General features: G+C 46.0%; 1 long non-coding RNA gene across 1 annotated transcript in view; it reads left to right on the top strand.

Annotated features, from left to right (window-relative positions):
• The window catches only part of LOC123602024, a 152,340-nt gene that overhangs the window by 38,372 nt on the left and 86,883 nt on the right, over positions 1-27,085 (top strand). Inside the window, exon 3 of the long non-coding RNA XR_006714315.1 lies at positions 1,927-2,167. This is a non-coding gene — a long non-coding RNA (uncharacterized LOC123602024). The remainder of the gene's footprint in view (positions 1-1,926; positions 2,168-27,085) is intronic.

Here is a 27,085-nt window from a genome sequence, read left to right as displayed (position 1 = left end):
AGTCCCCTGATCTCAATGCTTCCCAGCTTAGATTCTTGTAACCCTATCTCTACCTAGTGGCCAAAATAATCTTTTTGAAATGTTATCAAATGCCAGCAGATTGCCTCCCACTCCTTTGCTTAAAACCCTCTCATGGCTTCCTAGTGTACTTAGCTTCTTACCCAGCTTCTTGCCATGGTCTACATGGTCCTGCTTTGTGGAAACTTCCCCCTCCCCTCCACCACCACCCTATGCCTGTTCACTACCCGTGCACCTTCTTCTGAAAGCTGCTTCTCCATTTTCCTTTGGGGAATTCTTCTCTCCCTGATTCTTACCGCAGGTGCTCTGGGCAGGCTGACTCCCCTCCACCCACTGTGTCCGGGGGTCGGCATGCAACCCCAGCATGGACAGTCAGCATATTCTTTCCCTATGTCACAATGACTGGCTCAGAGATGAGTCCATCTCCTGAGTTGATCCAGGAATACTGAAGCCCAGGTCTTTTGCAGGAATGGTGGGGAATGCTGGCTGCAAAGATGGTGAACACTTGGACCTCTGGGAACCCATCTAACTTACCATGTCAAGTGGGCAAGTCCCATTGACTCTGTTGAGCCAAGTCAGTCCCATGCCATGACTCAACTTTTCAGCTGAGCCAACACATTCCCTGTTTAAGTTGAGTTTCTGGGCTAGCTTGTTCCGCAGGACCTACTCCTGTCTACACTTGAGCCTTCTCCCAAACCATTTTCCTTTCTACCCTTAGCCCTGGACCTGAGACACATTAAACCCTTTCTCACCTCAGTATCTTCGCCTTTGGTGTCCATGTTGCTTAGAATTCTCCTCCCAAGGTTTAAAAAAAAATTTTTTTTTTAATGTTTATTTATTTTTGAGAGAGAGAGAGGGTGACCAGGGAGGGGCAGAGAGAGAGGGAGACAGAGGATCTGAAGCAGGTTCTGTGCTGTGAGTGCAGAGCCCAACGTGGGGCTTGAACTCATGACCATGACATCATGACCTGAGCCGAAATCAGGAGTCACCCTCTTAACCAACTGAACCACCCAGGCGCCCCTTCCCGAGGTTTTTAAGAGGCTAGCACATTCTCATTTCTTAGATCCAAACTCCAGTAACCTTAAAGAACCCTTCCAAAACTACCGGAGTGAAAGAGGCTTCTGCAGTTAGTTCCCTTTATCAGGTGACCTGCTTTCACTTAGAGCAGTGATCACATATTTCACATGTTTACCTCCTTACATACTTGTTTATTATCTGTCTCCCTCCATTAAAATATTAGCTTTATATCGGAAAGATTTGTGTGTCTTGTTCAGCTCTGTATACACTGTAGGTGCTTAGTAAGTGTTTGTTCAATGTGTGAGTGGGTAAATGCAAGCGTATGTGACTCTGCATACATTCATCTTGATGGGAGGGAAGGAAGGGATAGGAAATATTTACCATAAAGGACAAGAGGCACAGCTGGAAAGTGCAATCTTCCTTCTTTTATTTTCACCCTTTATTTTTATTTAAAAAAAAATTTTAATATTCATTCGTTTTTGAGACAGAGAGACAGAGAGAGAGAGAGAGAGAGAGAACAGGGGAGGAGCAGAGAGAGAGGGAGACACAGATTCTGAAGCAGGCTCCAGCCTCTGAGCTGTCAGCACAGAGTCCAACGCGGGGCTCAAACTCACGAATTGTGAGATCATGACCTGGGCCGAAGTTGGAGGCTGAACCGACTGAACCACCCAGGCACCCCAACTGTTTGTTTATTTTTGAGACAGAGAGAGAGAGAGAGAGGAAGGGGCAGAGAGAGAGAGAGGAAAGGAGAAACTGAAGCGGTTTCTGTGCTGACAGCACGGAGCCCCATGCGGGTCTTGAACTCATGAACTGTGAGATTATGACCTGAGCCGAAGCTAGACACTCAACCGACTGAGCCACCAGGCACCCCAGTCTTTCTTTTCCTTGTAGGCTTTATTTACCCAGAAACCGTGGAGCAGAGTGTTCTACAAAGGAGGCCATCACAGCTGGATGTGTTCCACACAAGCCTCTGTCCTGTGAGTCAGGGCTGCAGACGGGTGAACCAGGTCGTGTTGGATGCAGGTGCCAGACAAGGGCACAGCCTTTCCCTTACCTGCACATCTCCTTCAGGAGCCCCATCAGGCTGCGGGCTGGTCTTGGCCACAGTTGTTGTGCCAGGTTGAGGTAGCAGGTGAGTGTTACATCTTCCTCTTTGTAATGGGGACCACCCCTTTATTTGGAAAGTTCGTGGAGGGAGGTGGGCAGTCAAGGGTGAAAGGTCCTGCTTCCCTGACCTTGCTGGCAAGGATTTTGAATGCATCACTGGTGATAACGTGGTGGCAACAACAACAGACGTGGGTCTAGTGCTTGCTTCGTGCTGGCAGTGCTCTAAGTGTTTCATGTGTATTAGCATGTTTAGTTCCTGCAGCCACTGAGGTCGATTACAGCTGGCCACAATTTCTTTGATACTTTTCCCATTGAGACGTGGGGGTATGGCCCCTCCTGTTGAATCTGGACAGGCTCTGTGACTGCTTTACCCAAGAGAATATGGCAAACGTAATGACGTGTCTGTTTGAAACTGTCTTTGAAGACCCTTGCCTGGGGGCACTTGCTCTAGGGAGAGCCAGACCCCACGTAAGAAGTCTGAGTACTGTGCTGGAGAAATCACAGGAAGGGGACCTGAGACCTCATGGAGAGAGAGAGGGACCAACAGAGCCTTTGCTGTTCTGTCCCCTCTGCAACGTGGCTCCCCCCACAGCCCCTTAGCTACTCTCAACTATTGTTTAAAACTGAGATCTCCATCCATGTTGTCGCAAATGGCAAGATTTCATTCTTTTTGATCGCCGGGTAGTATTCCATTGTGTATATACACCACATCTTCTTTATCCGTCCATCAGTCAATGGACATTTGGGCTCTTTCCATAGTTCCGCGATTATCGATAGTGCTGCTATAAACATTGGGGTGCATGTGCCCCTTTGCATCTGCATGTTTGTATCCTTTGGATAGATTCCTAGTAGTGCAATTGCTGGGTTGTAGGGTAGTTCTATTTTTAGTTTTTTGAGGAACCTCCATCCTGTTTTCCAGAGCGGCTGCACGAGATTGCATTCCCGCCAGCCATGCAAAAGGGTTCCTCTTTCTCCACATCCTCGCCAACACCTGTTGTTGCTTGGGTTGTTAATGTGAGCCATTCTGACAGGTGTGAGGTGAGATCTCATTGTGGTCTTGATTTGTATTTTGAGAATGTATAACATTCTCAACATTGTGAGAATGTTGAATGATTCTAAAAAGAAACCAAAAAACTGAGGAGATCTCCTCTTGTCCAGGACTCCTTCTATGGCGTCTCTGCCCCTTTTGTGCTCCATGATGCCTGGGGGTCTTTCTGTGGTACAAATGGAGATGTTGGCCCAGCCATGTCACTGCTGGCCTGTTAGCTCCATAAGGACAGAGACTCTGTCTTACTTGTCTTTTATGTCTTCACTGTCGAACACAAGTCCTGGCTGGCTCAGTGTTGGTGCTCGGTGAATTCTTATTGAAACAGTAAATGAAGGGGCGCCTGGGTGGCTCAGTCAGTTGAGCTTCCAACTCTTGGCTTCAACTCAGGTCATGATCTCAGGGCCATGGGTTCAAGCCCCGCATTGGGCTCTGCGCTGACAGTGCAGAGCCTGCTTGGGATTCTCTCTCTCCCTCTGTCTCTCTCTCTGCTTCTCTCCCCTGCTTGCTCATTCACTCTCTCTCTCCCTAAAATTAAAAAAAAAAAAACCCAAACTGGTAAATTAACAAAGGAATGAATGAAGCTATCTGTTGCGGTAGTTTGTGGTGCATGGGCTCTTGAGTCAGCTGAAGTTGGATTGAATCCTGGCTCTGCCACTAACCAGCAGCACAGAGCTGGGAGACTTAGATAATCTTGATTTTCCTCTCTGAAGTAGACACACTGAAATATCTACATCACAGGATGTCGTAAGGAGCAAAAGAGACGTCATCTCCAAATCATGTAGCGCGCTGCCCCTCATGCGGTAAGCACTCAGGAAATAGTATCTTCTACAAAACAAATGAATTTTATGATTGTGTGTGTCCTGCCTCTTCACATTCCTTACACTGCTGTCCCTGCATCTCAAGCAGGGTTTGTTGGCACAGACACTGATAGCCTCTGATTTCTTTTTCCTCGAGAAATCCTCACCGTTTAGCTTTTCCCTACTCAGCGCTGGGTTCAAATTCGTACAGTTTTTTCAGCACGGCCACCAGTGCCACCCCACCTCTGTGTCCACTGACTGACCCAGAGAGCGAGCGACAGGCCATCTGAAGCTCTGAGGAAACTCACAACTTGACATTGGAGAGGAGTCAGGCTCAGGTGATCAGATGTCTGCGCTTTGTTCTCGGGGTCTGAGGGCTGGACCGGGAACCAGAGAAAGGGAGTCAGCAGGGAGAGCCAGGGGAAAGGGGAGACCATGGGTGGACTATGGACAGTGGCATGGTAGCAAAATGTACTCATCACCCTTCCCTCCATATCTGGAGAACATTGCCAGCAATGAGCACAGTGGCATTTCATGTACAAATACTCATGGCAGAATGCATCAAAGCTTGAACAATAAAGGGACTCAGGATCTCATCTGTTATGAAATCCGGCAGAAAGACATCTGCAGGATCGGTTAATTGAGCTACTCAACAGTATCAGCAAAGACTCAAATTCTTTCCATCTACAGCATGCCGGTTTGTCTGGTTCCCGTGGTGCCAATATGGCTGCCACAGCTCCAGCCTTCACATACAGTCAACAATGTGCAGAGGCAGGAAAAAAAGTACTCTTGCTCTCTCACGCATCATTTTAAGAGCTGAAGAAAACATTTCCAGAAGTCTTCTGAAAGCCTTCCTCTGTGTCTCATTGGCAAGCATTGGTTCATTTGTCCATCCTAAACCAATCCCCGGAGGCTTTAACTGATCCCTGAAGTGCATGGAATCCTTTGGGGAGAGTGAACAAAACTTGGAGTCTGTTCCTGTTAAAAAGGGGCAGCCAGGTAAATGATTGTCGGTGGGGTTTTAACAGTGTCAGCTGTTTATCCCACCCCCCTTTTTCTTGAGGGGTTTGCCATGTGGTATAAACATGAAAGTGTTCTGAAACCATGAATAAGGGCAACAGGTAATGATGTATCTGGGTAGCAGGTTGTCAGGGTTTGTGGCCTCGTGTTGGACCTCTGACAGTCTGTATGAGTTGGGTGGGACACCCCCGTCACGTTTTCTGGTTTTAGTTTGCATCTCTTCCACAGGAATTCAGAGGTTCCCCAGACAACCCATGTGGAGTTCTAGCTAAACACAGTTCGTGTGCATGGCACAGGACGATTCAGAAAAACAGATTTTTAAAGAATGTTTATTTATTTATTTTGAGAGACAGAAAAAGGGGGAGGGGCAGAGAGAGAAGGAGAGAGAGAATCCCAAGCAAGCTCTGCAGTGTCAGTGCAGAGCCTGACACAGGGTTCGAACCCACGATCCACGAGATCATGACCTGAGCCAAAGTCAAGAGTCTTTTTTAACTGACCGAGCCACCCCGGCGCTTCAGAAAAATAGATTTTTAAAAGGGGTTTCTCTCTTCACAAAGCCAGGAACTTTTTGAAGATTTACTGATCACTTCATCATACACTAGCTGTGCGGCCGCAGGCAAATTAATTAGCCTCTCTGAGCCTCATCACTAAATTGGCGATAAAAATTATACCTTCCTTCCAAGGGTTGTTGGGGTAGTTAAATGACTGAGGAAAACACGGAAGCTGAAGTATAGTACTCAGTCAACGCTGTTATCATTTTTAGTGGTATTGTTACTACACCATTGGCATCATTATAGGCGTGCCTCAGGGATGCTGTGGGTTGGGTTCCAGACCGCCTCAGTAAAGCAAACATCTCAATAAAGAGAGTCAAAATGAATTTTTTGGTTTCCCAGTGCATATAAAAGTTATGTTTATACTATCCTGTAGTCTATTGAGTGATAGCATTATGTCTAAAAAACCTGGACGTACATGCCTTCATTAAAGAAAAAAAATGTATTGCTAAAAACTGCTGACTGTCATCTGAGCTTTCAGCGAACCATACTCACTGATCACAGATGAGCATAACAAATAGAATAATAATGAAAAAGTTCGGGGCGCCTGGGTGGCTCAGTCAGTTAAGTGTTCGACTTTGGCTCAGGCCATGATCTCATGTCTGTGCCTTCAAGCCCCGTGTTGGGCTCTGCGCTGACAGGGCAGAACCTGCTTGGGGTTCTTTCTCCCTCTCTCTGCCCCTCCGCTGCTCACTCTCTCTCAAATAAATAAGCTTTATAAAAAATAAAATAGTCGAGTCTTTAAGAAAATGGAAATGCATTTTTTAAAAATGTTTATTTACCTGAAGGTGGGGGAGAGAACCAGTGGGGGAGGGGCAGAGAGAGAGGGACAGATGATCCAAAGCAGGCTCTATCTACACTGTCAGCACCGAGCCCGGCACGGGGCTCGAACCCACGAACAGTGAGATCATGACCTGAGCCGAAGTCAGATGCTCAACCGACTGAGCCACCCAGGCGCCCCAAGAAACTCCTTTTTAAAAGCAGGCCACCACGGCAGGGAGACATGGCTGGGTGGCAAGCTGTGTAATGAATTCCCTCCTGGGAGGTGCCTACCAGCACTTCCTTGATGCTGTCGGGGACAGCGCCGCCGATGAAGCGGAGAGGAGAGAGCCTCCCTGCTCAGACGTTGCATCTCAGAGGAGAGAGCCTCCCTGCTCAGACGTGACATCTCGGACGCAGGCCTGCAGGATGTTCCCGGAGGGAGCTGAAGTTGCATTTGGTGTTTGGTTCTGTGCCTTCATTCTTGAGGGCCCAGCCCAGCCCCAGAGTCTGTTTTATTCTTGCTGGAGAGTGGGCAGCTGTAGCGTTGCAAAGCCCACACATCTGCAGAGACTTTTTCTTTAGTAAACCAGCTCTCGATGACAACCATTGCGTGTGTTCTGGGGTAGGTGCCAGCTGACTCAGGAATTAATCAAACCCTTTTATGCCAATTCCCAGCAGCTTTCAAAGGGTCTTCACACAGAACGCTCCTAAATGAGTAGCAAATGAATATTCATGGGTAGATTTTCCCCACTGCCTCTCCGATCCGGAAGGACTCTGCGCTCAGAGCTGTTGGCTGTTCCTTCGGTGGAGGGGGCTGGGTTTGGCTTCTGCGCTTACTGTAGCGGAGAGGGAAACCTCTGACACCGAAGAGATAGAACATCCTTCTCTTGACCGTGATAAACTTGTCAAGGGCCACGAGTTGGCGAAGGAGTCAGAGAGGTTAGAATCGGAGCTCTCGTCTGCAACCTGTGCAACAGGCTGGCACGTGTATTCTCCAGACGACCCAGGTTGCCCCCCAAGGGACCCATGTGACTGGGTTTCTCATTCCTTTTCCTGGCCCGATGCAAAGTTCTCAGCATTCTGATTGGACACTGCCCTTCAGTAGCACTAACTCCAACATTTGAAGAGCGCTTTCCAGTTTTTCCGGGAGACGTGGATCCACATTATCTGATTCCCTAGACGCAGAGCATGGAATCCATTGCTCAGGTGAGGGACCCGAAGCTCGGAGAGCTAGTTAAGTCACAGAAAGGCAGGGGACACTGAAGGGTAGAGGTGGGATTAGAACACACGAATCCTGATCCCCAGGTGTGCACTGTCCACACTGTGGCCCCACTGCCCTCCAGCTGTTCACCAGGGTTTCAGCCCCAGACATGGAAAGTCTCATAAGCTCAAAAACCGGTCTTGTCTGGGTGTGTGGGGGGGGGGGGCACCAAATCATTTTTTTAGTTCTTTTATCCATGGGTTTGTGGTCTTTGTTGGATTTCTGTTCTGCAAGAGGTCTCCCAGAGGGCGATCATGCTCTAGAGCACTTTCTAAAACCCAGAGTAACTCAAGTGGATTTGGCATCTCTCAGATTCGTTCCGGGGTTCTTCTGGATACTGCTCCGGACAGCATGAAACCATCCGCTGCCTTCTGCCTCTCTCTCACGTGGTGTCTGCAGGGCTACCCCTGACCCACAGAACCATCCATCTTCAAACGTTTCCCCTGCCAAGGAGGCACTCTGCTCCAACGCTCGTGAGGAGCAAACTGGCCACCTGTGTGGAAGACAGTGGGGTCGCGTCCCTCAAAAATTACGAATGCACTGATTCTTGGATCCCGCTCTCTCGCTTCTGGGTTTGCCTTCTTACATATTACCAGGCGTGTGTACAGGATTTTCCATTGCAGCCCGATTCGTAGTAGCAAGGATTGAACCCGATCTGAGGGACCATTCACAGAGGACCGGTAAATGAGCTGGGATGAAAGCAGATGGACACTTCATAGTTGCAGAAATGAGTGAGGAAGTTCTCAGTCAACTGGTGGAGAGTGATTGCCAGCAACATGCAGAGCAGTGTGTATAATTTGCTACCGTACTTGAGGAACTAATAAAACAGTTACTTGTGGGTGATGGTGGGGAAGAGGGGGTCAGACTTTTTGATGGGCACTTTTTAGATCGTCCTGAGTTTTGAGGTATGTTAATGGAGTCTTTATTCAGATAATTAAATTCAATGAACTTGCCCCCTGCCAGCCAGCCGCCATGGAGGCTCCAGGAGATCCACGCATTTCAACAGAATCCAAATCCTTGACCCTTGGGCCATCACTGGGAATTCATCAAGTTGCTGGGGGCATTCTGTTACCTCCGGGGGGCCAGTAAGAGAGAACGTGTCACCTCAAGTGTAGATACGGTGAAGAGTATGGAACGTCGTGAGCTGGGTAGGAGTAGAGTGATTGCTTAGGGGATTGAGAAGCTGTCCGAGGTTCTTTCAACGACTGGGATTTTGTGGAACCCAGGGCCGTACCCTTTGGAGTTCAGGTGATTCCCCAGGTCATCGTCCCGCCATGCCCTGGCTTGACTGGGTCCTGTGGCACCAGGGTATGCCGCTCGAAGAATGAGTAGATATTCTGATGCCAGCTCTCTGCGAGCATGGCCTTGCCTGGAATGAGGCCTGGCTTCTAGGAGCGAGGTCTTGGCACCGACTGCTCCATTCCACTATCAGGGTGATGCTGGAGACCTTAAACTACCCCAGGGGCATTGCGTTTTCCCAACCGAGCGTGTTCTGCTCTGGCCCTGCCTGGGGGAGGCTAAACAATCCCACTGTGGCTTACCTCCCCCGACTCCTGACGCAGAGCCTGCGCTCCCCGCATATCCCCCTCTCCCCCTGCTTTTGGTATGGACTCAGTTCAGGAAACTCCATATGCCTTCATTTTACTAGACAGCATTTCTACGAGCCCAGCCAACGAGCCCAGCAGGGCTGTCTGGAAGCTCTGGTGGTCATCATTTGTTGTCCTGAACCACCTCCACTCACTAGGGGGCCGGGCCATGTGAGGGAGTAACTCTGTCAGTCTTACAGTTTTCCTAGAACGGTGAAAACAACGTAGAAAACAGCAGATTTCCTCTACCGAGTGGCAGGCTCGCATCCCACAGCTGAGACCGTCTCTAAGTCGGCTTCGTTTGTGGGGAATTTTGAACTGCAAGCTTAGCACACTCGAAGTACCCCGGGGGCACTGGGTAAGTGCTTGGGGACTGAATGAGGCACACGGGAACCTCTGGACCGTTCCTTCTGGTGGGCAATGGAAGCACACAAAGAAAGCGGGGGTCTGCTGAGCAAAGTGGCTTCATTTGGCCAATGCTGGCCACTCATTTGCTTCCACCACAACTGACGGAAAGAAGTTGTTTTATTAATTGAAGTATAGTCGACACATGAGGTTCTGTTCACTTCCAGGGTACGACATAGTGATCGGACACTGTGTGTGATGCTATGTTGACTCCAAGTGTAGCCACCATCTGTCCCCATACAATGTTATTACAATACCACTGACTCCATTCCCTGGGCTGTGCCTTTTATTCCTGCGACTTATCCCTTCCATAACCGGAAGCCCGTAACTTCCACTCCCCTTCACCCATTTTGCCCGTCTCCCTACCCACCATTCCTCTGGCAGCCATCACTTTGTCCTCTGTATTTATGGGTCTGTTTCTGCTTTCGTTTGCTGTTCATTTGTTTCAATTTTTGGATTCCACATGTAAAGTGAAATCATATGGTATCCGTCTTTCTCTGAGTTCTTTCACTTAGCGTGATAGCCTCTAGCTCCATCCATGTTGTTGCACATGGCAAGATTTCATCCTTTCTTATGGCTGACTGATATTCCATTGTGTATGTATACACCACCTCTCCTTTATCCATTCGTCTCTTATGGACACTTGGGCTGATTCCGTGCCTTGGCTTTTGTAAATAATACTGCAATAAACCTAGGGGTTTGTGTATCTTTTCGAATTAATGTTGTTTGTTTTCTTTGGGTAAGTTCCCACTAATGGAATTACTGGATTGTATGGCATTTCTATTTTTAATTTTTTGAGGAACCTCCAGCCTGGTTTCCACGGTGGCTGCACCAATTTGCATTCTCACCAACAGGGCACGAGGGTTCCCCTTTCTCTGCATCCTCCCCAACAGCTGTAGTTTCTCGTCTTTTTGATACTAGCCGTTCTGACAGGGGTAATGTAATGGATATTACATTGTGGGTTTGATTTGCATTTCCTGATGATGAGTGATGTTGAGCATTTTTTCATGTGTCTGTTGGCCACCTGTATGTCTTCTTTGGGAAAATATCTGTTCAGGTCCTCTGTCCATCTGCCCATTTTTAAATCAGATTGTTTGTTTTGGTGTGTGTTGATTTGTATAAGTTCTCGGCATATTTTGGGCAATAATCTCTTATCAGATATAACATCTGCAAATGCCTTCTTTCACTCAGTAGGCTGCCTTTTTGTTTTGTTGATGATTTCCTTTGGTTTGCAAAAGCTTTTTATTTTGGTGTAGTCCCAATAGCTTGTTTTTGCTTTGGTTTCCCTTGGTGACAGGAGACATGTCTAGAAAAGTGTTGCTAAGGCCAATGTCCCAGAGACTGCTGCCATGGATAGACTAGAGGGTATTACGCTAAGTCAGTCAGAGAAAGACAAATACCGTATGATTCCACTCATAAATGGAATCTTGAAGAAGTGAACAAACAAACAAAAAGCAGAAGCAGACCTATAAATGCAGAGAACACACTGATGGTTCCCAGAGGGGAGTGGGGGGTGGAGGGGAGACTGGGCAAAATAAGTGAAGGGGAGTGGGAGATACAGGCTTCCAGTTGTAAGATGAGTAATTCACAGGTATAAGACACAGAGCATTAGGAATACAGCCCATGGTATTGTAATGGCGATGTAACGGGACAGATGGCAGAAACTTGTCTGGTCACTAAATTGTACACCTGACTAATGTAGCATCGTGTGTCAACTGTACTCAAAAAGAGAGAGGGGCGCCCAGGGGCTCAGTCAGTTGAGCATCTGACTTCAGCTCAGGGCATGATCTCACGGTTCATGAGTTCGAGCCCTGCGTCGGTCTCGATGTGGACAGTGCGGAGCCTGCTTCAGATCCTCTGTCCACCCCCTTTCTGCCTCTCTGGGGCTTGTACACTCTCTCTCTCAAAAATAAATAAACAAAGAGAGAGAGAGAGAGAGAGAGAGAGAGAGAGAGATTACTGCCTATGATTTCTTTTAGTAGTTTTATGGTTTCAGGTTTCACACTTAGGTCTTAACCCATTTTGAGTTTATTTTTGTGTGTGGTGTAAGAAAGTGGTCCAGGTTCATTCCTGTGAATGTTGCCATCCAGTTTTCCTAAGACTGTTTATTTGTTTTTATTTATTTGTTTTTAACTTTTTAAAAAATATGTATTTATTTTTGAGAGAGAGAGAGAGAGAGAATGAGCGGGGGAGGAGCAGAGAGGGGCACAGAGGATCTGAAGCAGACTCTGTGCTGACAACAGAGAGCCCGATGTGGGGCTTGAACTCATGAGCCGTGAGATCACGACCTGAGCCGAAGTCGAAAGCCTGACTGACTGAGACACCCAGGTACCCCTTCCCAATACTGTCTATTGAAGAGACTATCCTTTCCCCATTGTATATTCTCACTTCCTTTGTTGTAGATTAATTGAACATATACGCATAGGTTTATTTCTGGGCTCCCTACAGAAAGGGGAGTGTTTGTTTGTTTGTTTATTATTTATTTATTTTTTATTTTATTATTTTTTAAATATATAATTTATTGTCAAGTTAGCTAACATACGGTGTATGCCGTGTGCTCTGGGCTGTGGGAGTAGATTCCTATGACTCATCACTTATGTACAATACCCAGTGTCCATCCCAACAAGTGCCCTCCTCAATGCCCATTACCCATTTTCTTCACCCCTCTGCCACCTTCCCTGCCATCAACCCTCAGTTTCTTCTCTATATTTAAGAGTCTCTTACAATTTGTCTCCCTCTCTGTTTGTAACTGTTTTTTTCCTTTCCCTTCTCCCATGGTCTTCTGTTAAGTTTTCTCACATTCCACATATGAGTGAAAACATATGATATCCGTCTGACTTATTTCACTTAGCATAATACCCTCCAGTTCCATCCACGTTGCTGCAAATGGCAAGATTTCGTTCTTTTTCATTGCCAAGTAGTATTCCGTTGTGTGTATATGCATATATATACACCACATCTTCTTTAACCATTCATCAGTTGATGGACATTTGGGCTCTTTCCAGAATCTGCCATTGTTGATAGCGCTGCTATAAACATTGGGATACATATGCCTCTTGGACTCAGCACTCCTGTATCCTTTGGATAGATTCCTAGTAGTGCTATTGCTGGGTCCTAGGGTAGGTTAATTTTTTGAGGAAACTCCATCCTGTTTTCCAGAGTGGCTGCACCAGTTTGCATTCCCACCAGCAGTGCAAGAGGGTTCCCAGAAAGGGGAGTTTTAATTGTCTTTGTTTTCTCCCTTTATCCAGATAGAAGAAATATATATATTTCTGAGTTGGGCATCTATGCTCTGATCTAGGCTCTACTATAAATAATCTGTGGTTGATTTCATCACAGTCTGTGGTCCTCAGGATCCTACCTGTGGACTGGGTGACGGGAATCTCTTTTGCATGTCTTGGAGGACGTTAGGGAAATGAATTAACTGGTCCTTCACCACTGTTTTCCTCTCTTCCCACCCACCCCATCTTCTCCATGGTCCTGTTAGAATTCCCCTTGAGAACACCCTGTGTGAAAATCCCCAAAGCCCATGTTTTTAAGGAGCTCACGTTTCCAGCAGGCAAGAAACAAAGTACACACTGTTGGGAAAGACTGAGAAGAGCCAGATGCTATGCCATCAACAAGAGTAAAGTCATTTGGTAGGATGGTGAGCCCGCAGCCAACAAGCCCATGAGGGAGAGGCGGGAGGGGGGCCCAGGAGGCGTAGAGTCAGGTGCTCAGAGCCAGCAAAATACATCGCTGGGTGAACAGGGCCATCCTGCAGGCAAGATCCAGCTCCTTGGCTGCGAGTTCGGGACCTCTGGGCTGTCAGAGGGTCAGGGTGGGAGTAATGGCTGGAGCTATGACTTCCCAGCCAGGAAGAACAGAAAACACATAGTGAATGCGTGGGGAGTGGTCGCCTTGGGAGACGGGGGTCCGAGTGCTGAGCAACCCTCCTAAGGTTAGCACTTAGCTCATTTGTCTCTGACGCTAGGAGCCCCAGCTGAGAAGTACTCTCAGCACCTTAGAGGCCCAGAACTGTGCATGCTCGTGTTATTTTTTATTATGGTCATTACAGTCACTTGGTAACCACACGTAGGAGCAGGAACTTTGCGAGGCCCACTGGAGCCTGCCCACACCCCATGCCCAGGACCCTGACTCCCAGCCACGGGAAAGGTCTCAGGGTGTGGATTGCCTTCTGCATGCAGGAGCTGGAGGCACTGATGAGTTGAATCATCGGCCCTTAGGTCCTCCAACACCTGCTCAGCTGCACGGCTCGATGTTGCTCATCTTACTCTTAACACACTCATCCAAGAGCTGCATTAGGTCCATTTCTAGTCACAAAGAAGGCTTAGGAGATAGTGTTCACCAGAAAAGCCTCAGCTTCTTCTTCTTTTTTAAAGTAGGCTTTATGCCCAGTGCACAGCCCAACGCAGGGCTTGAACCCATGACCCTGAGATCAAGACCTGAGGTGAGACCAAGAGTCGGATGCTTAACTCACTGAGCCACCCAGGCACTCTTACCCCTGCTTCGTTAGAGTTGAGGCACCTGGAAAGCTAACAGGATCTTGCACTTATTTGCATTAAAAACAACCTAGGGGGAGCCTGAGTGGCTCAGTCAGTTCAGGGGGTTAAGTGTCGGACTCTTGATTTTAGCTCAGGTTCTAGCCCTACTTGAGATTCTCTCTCTCTCCCTCTCTCTCTGCCCCCCCCACCCCGATAAATAAATAAACTTAAAAAACAAGCAAACAAAAATAACCTAGGAACCATGCTCCTGATGCATCTGTATTGTGTTTCTCAAAAGTTCTGGAAGACGAAAAGCATACTCAAATCTTAACCAATGTACAAGCAATTGTAATATAGATCTCAATTAATTTTTATAAAATTATTTATAAATTGTAATCATATACATTAAATATTAATTTTCTTAAATTAATATTAATTATATCAACCAAATATATATAGAATTATCAATACACACACACACATATTAATTTTCTCTCAGAAAAGACTGGCTGTGGGGAATGACTCCGATTTACAGTAAAACCTAAGGAATTTGATGACACATGAACTGAACACAAACTTCCACTTGAAGAAACACCCTGTTTCACTTCTCATCTGAGCTGGGGCCCCACCCAGCAATTTCCTTTTCAAATCCATCATTAGTATTTCTGTTAAGCCTAAGGGCCAAGGGAGTTCAGTCTATATACAGACCACACTGTCTTGCTCAGCTGTAAGAAGCTAAGTCTATAGGAAATTAGGTAACTGGATGGAAAGGGGTAGATTAAATTAATCATCTGGAAGATTCGTGGGGTCCCCAAATATCTGTTTTATAAACCAGATACCCCAAAGGCTTCTGGAATGTTCATGTTTTATCTAAAAGCTCTCTTGGGACAGTGGTGCTGAATCCTTTCTTAACTTGGGCATTTCTCTTCATTTCTCCGTGTGATCCCAGAGGACGTCAGGCCACATAAAAGTGTCTCTAAGCGTTTGTTCTGGGAAGATACTCAAACTAGAGATGGGTTGGCAATCATCGGTCTCATTTGTCCTCTAAGGAGAATGAGGTTGAAAGCTAGGTTTTGTGTAGGGTCTTGGCTTGCTTCCGCTTGAATCAGAGAAGAAAGGCAGAAAGAAACAGAATGAGGTCACAGGCAGTACTTGGCACAGGGAATGGCCCCACAGATCCCCTGGGAAGAGGGTCTGCATTTGTCAGCTTGGAGAGGGATGTCAGTGTGAAGTCTGGAATACTGTTTCACATGTTGTCATAGGAAGAGTCTGATGAGTGGGTGGGCTACACAAGGAAATTATGGTCCCAAATGGCTTAGATGAGGGGTTGCTGAGTCTATGGGGACCAGGCTCTTACTTTAAAGAGGGTCAGAGGGAATTGTGGCAAAGTGGAGTCTGAGCCCGTGGCGAGGAGGCACCGAATCAGCTCTAACCGATAGGTGTCCAGTGGGAACATGGTTCCAGTCTTGCTAAATGTCATTGTTTTTCAAGAGAGGGTAGATATCCAGGTGTCCGTATGCAATCTTTTGATTTATTAAAGGCTTTATTATGTATTTATTAAAACAATTTAACTGAAATAATTTAAAAATATGTAAAACCTTGGGGTGTGTGGGTGGCTTAGTTGGTTAAGTGTCCAACTTTGGCTCAGGTTATGATCTCATGGGTCGTGAGTTCGAGCCCCCGCTGGGCTCTGTGCTGACAGCTTAGAGCCTGGAGCCTGCCGTGGATTCCGTGTCTCCCTCTCTCTCTGCTCCTCCCCTGCTCGTGCTCTGTGTCTCTCTGTCTCTCAAAAATAAATAAACGTTAAAAAAATATTTTTAATATTTAAAACCATAGGAGGATAATCAAAATATATTTGCAATCAGTATATTGCAATCTGGCCTATAGTCAGCCTGTGGCCCATCAGTTTGCTATCACTAGTTAAGGTATTCTTTTGGGCTTAAGGCAGGGATGTATTTCCAGGTCTTTTTAAGTCCATGAGATCCTCCAGTGACTGAGGTTTACTGAGATTTCTGTGTCCCACACCACTCTGAGCTCAGAGCAGTAGAGGGAATAGAGGAGGAGAAGGCAAAGTCCTCACCTTTACTTTAAATTCCGGAGGAGGTACAACTTGAACACGTATTCCTTCCTTCCACAATTATCAATGAAGCACCTTCTATGAGCAACACTTTATACTGGTGGATGTAGCTTATTTTCCCTTCCAGATTGTAAACTTTTTACCTCTACAGGGGTAGAGCCATAATACAGATTAAGCCATAATAGAAAACGAGAGGTACACAAGATACTTCAAGGCAATATGGTAAAATGCAAGATGGCGAACAAAATCTCTGGATTCCAGGGTACCTTTTGGAAAGAGGGCTGCAAAGGAGAGAGCCCAAGCGAAAGCATGGAGAACGAGAAACCGAAGTGTGCTTAGGGACATGGAGAGGCTCAGTTGCTGGTGGAGGGACGGCAGTGAGGTGGCTCTTGCAAGGGAGGGGGTGAGTGAAAAGGAGGCCTTCACCAAGATGGCAGCCGTGAGAACATAAAGGGAGGACACAGTTTCAGAGACTGTGAGACATGTTTTGTTGGTATAAATAGTGTTTGGAAATGAAGTGGCTGTGGGGGGCAGGGCATAACAATGGTCAGAAAATACCACTCAACTTCAAGTTGAAACCCAAGTACTTGGAAATTAATGGCACATTTGTAGAGAGATCAGTACCAGGAACACACACATACACACAGTTTTGTTTTGTTTTGTTTTGTTTTGTTTTGTTTTGTCTCATTTGTTTGGCAAGGAGATAGACAATGACTTCTGGATATAATAAAATTTAGGTGCTGGAGGGACAGCTAGGTCGAGAGGTCCTGAATATGGGGAAAAGTTATGAGTCTAGAGTTTGCAAGAGACTCTGGAGCTACAGATACACATGTTGGAATCTTCTTTATCAAGGCCATGAATTTTGAAGGTAGAGAAGATTGTTAAGGAGTTGGTGGCAGAGAAGAGAACACGGCTAAAGGAAATTTTTGGAGAATACCGTTTTTAGGATGTCAGATAAAGATGATTCCCCTACAAATAGAGGATCGCACAAAGAACCCAAGAGGAACATGCAGGAAGAGCCCCACAGGCAGCTGCAGGCCAATGACAGGGCGGACCCAGCAGAATCTGACAAATAGTGTGCCGTCTAGAAATCTCCAAGGACCAACTTCACTGAGGTGCGGGTGGAGAGCAGAACTCAGGGTGCACAAATGTTTAAGGGTAAGTGGGTGGTGAAGAATTCACAACAAGAGTAAAGGGAACTTTCCTTTCTTCTGAGTTTATTTATTTTTTTAAAGAGGAACAGATGATACGAATGGGGGAGGGGCAGAGAGTGAGGGAGACAGAGAATCCCAAGCAGGCTCCACACTGTCAAGCGTAGAGCTCACACCCGTGGAATCATGAGATCATGACCGGAGCAAAAACCAAGAGTTAGACGCTTAACTGACTGAGCCCCCCAGGTGCCCCAAGGGAACTTTCTATCACTGGGGAGGAAAAGAGCCGGTTCAGCTCAAACAGTACTGATGAACACAAAATGTAATGGTGGCAGATGATCTTTGAAATACTACTTGAGGGTGCGGTTTCCTATATGTCCTTGTACCCCAGACCTTTCCCCCACTCAGGCAGCTCAGCCTTGCTGTACGTACAGTTTCAGTGATGGGGTGCTGCCATGGGATATCATCAATAATTTTGGAGGAATATGAGGCTGCTTGGTCATGTGACTACATAAAGAGCCCCTGGTTGAGGAAGGAAGAGAGTGGAAGGGGAAGCAAAGGAGATGCTAACGTTGTATTTCCTGAGAACTACCACCTGTAGTTCTATGATGGTTAATTTCATATGTCAACTTGGCTAGGCGATGGTGCCCAATTATTTGGTCCAACGATGGTCTAGGTGTGGCTTTGGAGGCATTTTTAAAAGATGTGGGGCACCTGGGTGGCTCAGTCAGTTAAGCTCCGACTTCAGCCCAGGTCAAGATCTCATGATCTTTCAAGATCGAGCCCCACATCAGGCTTGCTGCTGTCAGCTCAGAGTCCACTTCAGATCCTCTGTACCCCTCGCCTCTGCTCCTCCCTTTGCTCATTCTCTCCCTCTCTCAAAAATAAACAAACATTTAAAAAAATGCAATTAACCTGTACCATCAATAGACTTTAAATAAAGCAATTGCATGCCATAATGTAGCTGGGCCTTGTTCAGTCAGTTGAAGGCCTTTAGATTAAAGACTGATATTTCCCTCAAAACGAAGGAATTCTGCCTCCAGACTGAAATATAGAAAGCCTACCTGAGTTTCCATACTTTGGGCTCAAGACTGCAAGTTCAACTCACTGAATTCCAGCCTGTTGGTCTGCCCTACAAATTTTGGACTTGACGGTACTTATAATTACATGAGCCAGTTCTTTAAAGTCTCTCTCTGTGTATGTATATGTGTATATATCAGATATCCACCTATATCTATCTGTCCTATAGGGTTTACATCTCTATAAAATCCTGACAAATACAGGCTCCTTAAAACTCCCAGATGGGTTCAGGGAACCTGAAAGCAATGGTTGTAAGACCTCAGAGAAATAATGATCACTGGGTTGCCACAGGGAATGGAATCTGGTGTTATCAGACAGTGTGATTAATTAAGAGAAGGCAAAATCCAACTTAATATGGGAAATCACTATAGGAAAGGTTTTATAGAAGAGATCGGTTTTGAGCCTTCCCACAGAAGCACATCCTACCCTGAAGTGAGGAAACGCTGGTTTGAAGCCATATAAAATAGGCCTAAGCCCCCCTTTCACAGCCGGGGACCTCTCTCCACACCCTGGAAAATATATTGCCTGGGTCTGAGCCTCTCTGAAGAAAATTAATGATGCTCTCTTTGATTAACGGACATGTTTGCTTTTCTTTGACCACTACAATATTTGATTGTTTTAAGCCTCAAAGGAAAAGAGAGGAATGAAGAGCGCTCCTCTTTTCGTGGGCTTCCTTTATGTCATGTGTTTTAATCCTGTCAGATACATTTTTCAAAGGCTTTAAATGAATGGAGCTTCAGGGGGACAAGTTAACTTCCTGAAACTTCAAGCCAAGTTATTTCTGTCTTGTTACTTTGAAAGGGCACCAGAGCTCACAAAGCAGAGACAAGAAGGAACAAACAACTAAAGGTGAAGGGCGAGCCCTTGCATGTAGGAGGCAGGCTCGCGTGGAACATGAGGTTATGTGGCAGGAGGTATGGAGGTGAATCACGAAATTATATAGCCGTTTCATTCCCCGGGAAAAAAAAGGTTCGATGAAACAGACCAATCTATCATTGAAAGTGACATAAATGCTGGTTAGTGCTATTGAACCATAGAAAGCTCAACTGATTATGATTTCTTTTTTCTTTTAAAAAGCATTTAATTGCCACAGATATATTTCCTCCTGCTTTTCAATGCATTCTGATCTTAGGACGAATCCGATGATTCACGTAATTGAACAAAAATATGCATTATTACATAAGAGAAGGGAAACGATTAAATTATCCCTTGGGTGCCACTTGTTTCTAGTTCATTCTGCAGTGCGTGGAGTAACTTGAAGTTTTCTCTTCTCTCAATAGGGAAAAATGTCCTTTGGCTGAAATGGTTGCATCTAAACCATTTGCAGCAAGAATTCAGCACCCACAGCAGTAATCCCCTAATTCTGGAAGTTTGCCCTAGAATATGCGGACTGCCAGATAGCACTGGGAGCATCCACAAAAGACAATGATCTCTAATGCAGTGAGTGAACTGTGCATGGCAGATGCTGTTGGCTGCGGGGCCACACTGGCTACTGATGGGGTCCCTGGGAGGTATGCTTTTCCAGGGCTCATTGTTCACCCTGTTCAGCTTGCCCTTCTAGAAGACTGAAAAATGAAATAGGATAATGGTTCTCACCCTCTGCTGAAAGTCAGAATCACAGGGACAGAGTTAAATATATTGATGCCTGAGCCTTATCACAAAAATTCTTATTTCGTTGATCTGGGTTGCAGCCCATGTGTCAAGGTCATTTTTCAAGCTCTCAAAACTGGGCCCTGGGTGGCTCAGACATTAAGCATCTGACTTTGGCTCTGGTCATGATCTCCTGGTTCATGAGTTTGAGTCCCACATTGGGTGAGCTCAAGTCCTACTTCGGGTGAGCCCCGCTTCTCTCTCTCTCTCTCCCTCTCTTTCTCTGTCTCTGCTCTCTCTCCCTCTCTCCCTTGTAGGATTCTCTTTCTCTCTCTCTGCCCCTTGGTCACTTGCGCCCCTCTTCTCTCTATCTCTCTCTCTCAAAAATAAAAAATAAAATTCTCAAAACTATTTGTAACGTGCAAGCCAAGGTTGGGAGCCGCTGCTCTGTTACAGAGCTCAGTAAGTTACGGATTGTAGAATGCCAGAACTGGATGAGAACTAATTCCTAGCTTTACAGACAAAGCAGCTGATACTCATTGACACCAATGGATTTTCTAGAAATCACATATCTTAATAGCGTGGTGACTAGAACCCATCACAGTGTTTTTTTTCTGTAACACTTGATGACACAGGGTTTGGTTGATTGGCTGGGGAGGAATGAGGGACTTACAAGTGCTTGAGAAACTCAACATATTGTGTAAGTAGCTAGCCATGCCCCCCTATATACGGGACCAGCCACAAGTTCACCATTCAAATCTATGGTGCTGGACTGCTGGGTACCTAGATCTAATTGGAGCCACATTTTCCAGCCTATCCCTCTTTGGGCTTCCTGTTTGAAGTTAAAAAGCTTTCTAAGAGGGGCACCTTGGTGGCTCGGTCGGTTAAGCATCTGACTCTGGCTAAGGTCATGATCTCGCAGTTTATGAGTTCAAGCCCCACATCGGGCTCTGTGCTGACAGCTCAGAGCCTGGAGCCTGCTTCGGATTCTGTGTCTTCCTCTTTCTCTGCCCCTCCCCTGCTCATTGTCTCTCTATCTCTCTCAAAAATAGACAAAAAAATTTTTTAAAAATACTTCCTAAGATAGGCAAGGTTCTACAAAGACTCATTAATAACTGGAGTAAGTTCTACACTTCGGTGAGGTCCTCTGTCTTTGCAGACTGCCATGCGTGGCCGTTGCACAAAGGAAGCCCCCTGTTTTTTCTTTTACTGATCTGTGCTAGTCAATCAATGGATCAGCTAGCAGAGATGAGCACCCAACTAGTGAGGACAACCTACAGTAGCTGCTTTGAGCCTGAAAGATGAGTGACACGGTTGCTGCTTCTAATCAACATATGACACAAAGGAGGGATGATGGGACATTATCATGGACATATTTTCTTCCTTGCCCAGAATCTGTTGGGGAACCACCCCTTTTCATTCCCGGTTCATATGTCTGTGGGCAGCCCCATCTCCAGGTTTATGGGTGGCCATAAACCCCAGCTGTGGCCAAAATAGCCTGAGACTAAGGAATGGCTAGTGCTCCAAGTTGAGCCAAACGGGGACAGACCTAAGACTTACTGGGGCTGTTGAAAGGGGCTCTGGTCTGTGGAATGACTCCAATTTTGCAGGCAACCAGACCTGGGGAGGAGAGAAAGGAGCATTGCCCTGATGGCACTGCTTGAGCCCCTGGATTCAGCCTTACCTGAAGTCCCCTGGACTTTCTTGAAGACCTAGGACTTTTCAGGTACACAAATCACAACCTCCTCACCTCCCTTTCTTTTCTTGAGCTAGCTGGAGTTGGGTTTTTCTCCTTGTCAACTAAAAGAGCGCGAAGTCATGGAGTTTCATCTCAGACCACTTGAATTGTTTGGATAGTCTGTTCCCATTCATCTTCTGAACGTCAAACCCAGCAGAGGTTTTTGGCCAGCATGAGTGGTGATAAATTAGTTGTGCTGCCAGACCTGTCTCCTGGCTACTTTAAGGTCAATTCATTTTCAGGAGCCCGTGGAGAAACTGCTGGGGACATTTGTTTGGTGATACGTGGATAAATTCAATTTTCACTGGTAACACCCTCTTTGGATGGGGCTCTGGCATCACAACAGCCATTAAATTTTTTTTAATGTTTATTTATTTATTTTTTTTGAGAGAGAGAGAGCAAGCTGGGGAGGGGCAGAGAGAGAGGGAGAGAGAAATCCCAAGCAGGCACTGTGCTGTCAGCATCAAGCCAGATGCAGGGCTCAATCATGACCTGAGCTGAAACCAAGAGTCAGATACTTAACGGACTGAGCCACCCAGGTGCCCCACAGCAGCCATTTCTGATGAGCTTGCCAATTTCCTGTGAAATAAATCCATCACCTGTCTGAATACTAACCTGAGGACCAGATTTGGGGTGCTTTAATTCTTTGGCTATTAGCACGTATATCAGGTGTAGGTGACTATGTGACTTGGGACTTCAGCTAGCTTTGCGGTGCTTAGTTCTATACCGCAAAGTGACCTGTTATCACGGCTGTGTCACTGATGGCATTACCGAATAGGCATACTCAGCCTGTGCTTACGGTACCAGAAGAGACACTACGTATTTTCAGAATACATTTGATATTTCTGAAGAAGCACCAAAATGTTCATCACGGGAATTATTAGAACTTTGTTGTTCTTTTTGTACAAATTGTACTGATTTTCAATTACACATCAGTAGAGAAAGGGAAACGTACCATAATTCAGCCTCTAAAGATTTTAATCTGTCTCTCGATGCCAAATTGCATACCAGCAAGAACTGAAGAAGAAAAAGGTTTGGGAAATGAGGGTCCAAAGAATGAGAAAGTAGGGAAGGGTCTTAAATTCTGTAATCATTGGGATACAAAGCACTTTTTGGTAGAGAATGTTCTAGAAGGTTTGCATTATTTTATGCAGAAAGAGGAGTCTCAGTTCTTTTGTAAACAGTCTGGGGTTTCAAAGACTCTTGGGATTTCTAATTTATTTAAAACACCCATTGCTTTATGGATTGGCCTAGAGCACTCCTGGTAAGTTGTTTATGTGGTACTTGACGGCTGCAGCGGGTTTATATCAAGCCCCAGCTGTGTAAACAAAGACTATTAACCTGCTGGTTGGATTTAGCAGACACTTTGGTCTGTTTAAATCCAATGGAATTTCCAATTACTCTGTCTTCAGAATCTTTGTGGAACAACCCCTGAAGGTGACAAGGTTGTTTCTAAATAGCCCTAATGACCAAAAATATGTGTGTTCCTTTTTAAAAAAATTTTTAAATCTTTATTTTTGAGAGAGAGAGAAAAAGCACGAATGGGGTGGGGCAAAGACAGGGAGAGACAGGATGTGAAGGGAGCTCTACGCTGACAGCAGAGAGCCCTATGTGAGGTTAGAACTCATGAACTGTGAGATCATGACCCGAGCTGGAGTCAGGCACTTCATTGACTGAGCCACCCAGGAGCTCCAAAATATGTGTGTTCTAGTGAATGACCACTGAAGAAATGAGGACCAGCATTCTACTTACACTCAAAGTCATGGGGGAACATTCCAAAGGGGGCGGAAGGGAGTCAAAATGGCTCAGAAAGAAAAGAGTCCAGACTGTCTTTACGTAGTGATGCAAACTGGTATTTTCCACGTGGGGTGCATGCATAACTCATAGTAGCACTTTAGTGGCCAATTGTGAAATGCTGGTTCCCCTCCCCCCTATTCTTTCTCAGATTAAGCTTTCAGAGGACTGTTTTTACTTGGGTTCTTCCAAGCAGACCCAGAGACGAGGCTGGGTTTAGTGAGTCATTCAGAAGTGGATCCCAGAAAGCAACCTCAAAGGATGTGGATAATAAGAGAGGAAGGGAAGAAAGCCAATACTAAGTGGCTCACCACCCCAGACAGGCACCTGCAGCTCCATCCTTCCGGGAATCCTCGAGTAAAGGAGCAGCCTGAGCTTCCGAACTTTCCCAGGGAAGGTCAAGGAAGTTGGGGTATTGATCCACGGACTCCCTCCTCATTGGTTGAAGATCACTCCTGGGGTCTTTGAATCGCAGAGAAAATCCCAGGCGGACAGGGAGAACAGCTTGGTGCTCCAATGGGAAGCTGTCAGGGAACAAAGAAAAGGTCTACCGCTGGCTGCAAGCTGAGCAGATCAAGGTGAACACGGGGCGGGATGTCAATGGGGCCAGCCGCGCCGGCCATGTTTATACAGTTCTTCCTGAGAAAGTGTATTTATTTTCTCCAGCAGGAAGCAGGTCTGTTTGACTGTTTCCTAAAAAAGGTTTCAGTGGAATTATTTGGGGTGGGTTTCGTAGCCACACCCTCCAGTAACATGACACGTGAACACTGTCCTAAGGAAAGTGTGGTTGCGTTCTCAGAGTACCTCTGCGATAGGAAGTACTGTGCAACTATTAACGCCATGCTTTGGGAATTATTTATTTATTGGTTTGTTTATTTAATATATAATTCATTGTCAAGTTGGCTAACATACAGTGTATACAGTGTGCTCTTGGTTTGGGGGGTGGATTCCCATGATTCATTGCTTCCATGCAACACCCAGTGCTCATCCCAACAAGTGCCCTCCTCAGTGCCCATCACCCATTTCCCCCTCTCCCTCCCCCTTCCCATTAACCCTTAGTTTGTTCTCTGTATTTAAGAGTCTCTTACGGTTTGCTTCCCTTCCTCCCTGATTTGGGGATTTTTAAGAACATGAAAAATGCTCAGAGAAATGGTTAAGTGCAAAAATAATCAGGTTGTGAAACTACAACTTCAGTTATGTGAGAAAAGTATTTTGACACAGAGGGAAAAAAGACTGGAAGGAAAGATTCCAGCATGTCAGATGGTGTCTATCTTTGGGTGGTGAGAGAATGGAGAACTTTACGATTTTTTTTGTACTTTTTTTCATTTCCAAAATGTTCTACGTGGAACACTTTTACCTTTTTTTTTTTAAATAAGCAAACATGTTGTTGGTTTTCTCTGTATGATCAGATTAAATATGAAGCTTGCTGGGCGGACAGGTGGACTTATTCTTGAGCTTGTTGGTTTGAACACGGAGGGCGGGCTGTTACTCGGCTCAGTTACTGGGCCGGGAACTCAGCCCAGTTTCCTCAGGGCAATCTGACAACCTGTGGGGGCTCATTTCAAGGTTAGCTCATGAGTCTGTTTCTGCATGAACTTGCAAGGCCGAGAGGGCAGTTCACAGACGGTATGTGCCCAGCGGGATTCCTGCAAGGGCTGGAGGGAGGCAGTGGCTGTTGCTTGCTTGCAACAGAGGAGGCCGCCAGGGAGGAAGTACCTGCAATGAGGGGTTACCCATATGTTCTTTTTTGAGTCAAGCTGAGGAGCTCTTCCTGGTTCACGTTTATATTAGTTTATTGTCCTCAGTAGCCCTTCAGGCCAGTGTTTCAGGGCAGTAGGAAATGTAAGGGTGCCTAAGTGTCTCATTCGGTCCAACTTTGGCTCAGGTCACCATCTCGTGGTTCTTGGGTTTGAGCCCCTCATTGGGCTCTGTGCTGGCAGCTCGGAGCCTGGAGCCTGCTTCAGATTCTGTGTCTTCCTCTCTCTCTGCCCCTCCCCTGCTCACACTCTGTCTCTTTCTCTCAAAAATAAATAGACATTAAAAAAAAAAGAAAAAAATGATGGATTATGGGGGCGCCTGAGTGGCTCAGTTGGCTAAGCACCTGACCCTTGATTTTGGCTCAGGTCATGATCTCATGGTTCGTGAGTTCAAGCCCCAAACTGGGCTCTGTGCTAACAGTGTGGAGCCTGCTTGGGATTCTCTGTCTCCCTCTCTCTCTGCTCACACACTCTCTCTCTCCCTCAAAAATAAATAAATAAATATTTTTTTACAAAAGGAAGAAAATGATGGACCATATAAAGAGGATGTGTTAAAGACCAATGTAACATACAAATAAAATGGGTTAGGAGTTTAGGAGGCAGTTGAGGTGGCTGGGGCTCCCTGGACTGGAGTGTTAGAGAAAGGCTTTGAACAACGGGTCTGTTGGAAGGTGACGAAAATCCACCTGACTCAGCAGTGTGTATTGTCTTGTGTCATGTACAACCCAAGTATCTGGAGTTCTGATCATAGTTCTGTCTTAGATTCCCTGTGTGTCATCAGAAGTTTATTTCCTGGCCTGTGAAATGCCAGTGCTGATACCTGCCCTACAAGTGCACCCTGACAGGTAACTGACGATAAACATCCCAACTAAACTTGGTGGTGCTCTTGCCAAAGGCTTAGAAATGTCAGATGATTAAGTAGAGAGAGAGGTCCCAGTGGTTTCCTGAAATACAAAACAATGATAGTGCTAGAAAACTCAAGGATGCTTGAAATGGTGTCCAGAATCAGCAAGTTGATTCAGGAGGAATTCTCTTCCGGGATGTGCCTGCTACAAGCTGAGTGTAGAGACGTGGAATCCATTGAGGACTCTTTAGTCAGTGTCTCATGTGCGTTTTGCACTAAGCTGATTAACGGCAGGGGAATTAACATCATTACAAGAGTGACGTTTTGGCGAGTTTATGGCATATCAACCTGAACCAGAAGCTATAAATCCTCACGAGTGCAGACATTCAGCTAGATTTTATCATGGAGTTTACAGAACTTTCCGGCAGAACCTAAGAGAGGCTCAGTTCTTCCCCAAAGATCTGCTTCGTTACTGAATCTAATTCCTCGAGTCTTTGAGCATTAGATCCCCTCATGCACTTGCTTGTTCCTTTCACCTGATGTGGACTCAAGCGAATCGGGAAGCTGGGCACCAGACCAACCAACAAATGGAAATAACAGAATATTGTCCCCAACACACAGAGAGCACACATTTCTTTATTTCTTTTTTTTTTTCTTTTTCTTCCAAGATTTTATTTACATTCAAGTTAGTTAACATACAGTGTAGTATTGGTTTCAGGAGTAGAATTCAGTGAACACACATTTCTATGTGCTGGAACATTTGTGCAGTGTGGCCCGACCACACCTGCACATCAGGCGATAAGGACCCAAACCCACAGTGCTGGTTCACCTGCGCTTTGTGCCTGGTGCGGTCCTGCTAACTAAAGGGAGGAGCAAAGGTTAGGACTTAGTCATGGCTGGACATCAGGAAGGGCCAGCTGGCTATTTTTGCACAGAATACCATTTTACACGTGGCTGCAAAACATCTGATAAGAGACGTTACAGTGGCTCTAGAGTAA

This window comes from Leopardus geoffroyi, chromosome A1, assembly GCF_018350155.1.
Source record: "Leopardus geoffroyi isolate Oge1 chromosome A1, O.geoffroyi_Oge1_pat1.0, whole genome shotgun sequence".
NCBI lineage: Eukaryota > Metazoa > Chordata > Mammalia > Carnivora > Felidae > Leopardus > Leopardus geoffroyi.
Note: the sequence above shows the minus strand (reverse complement) of the source record. Positions and strands in the feature narration are given on the sequence as shown.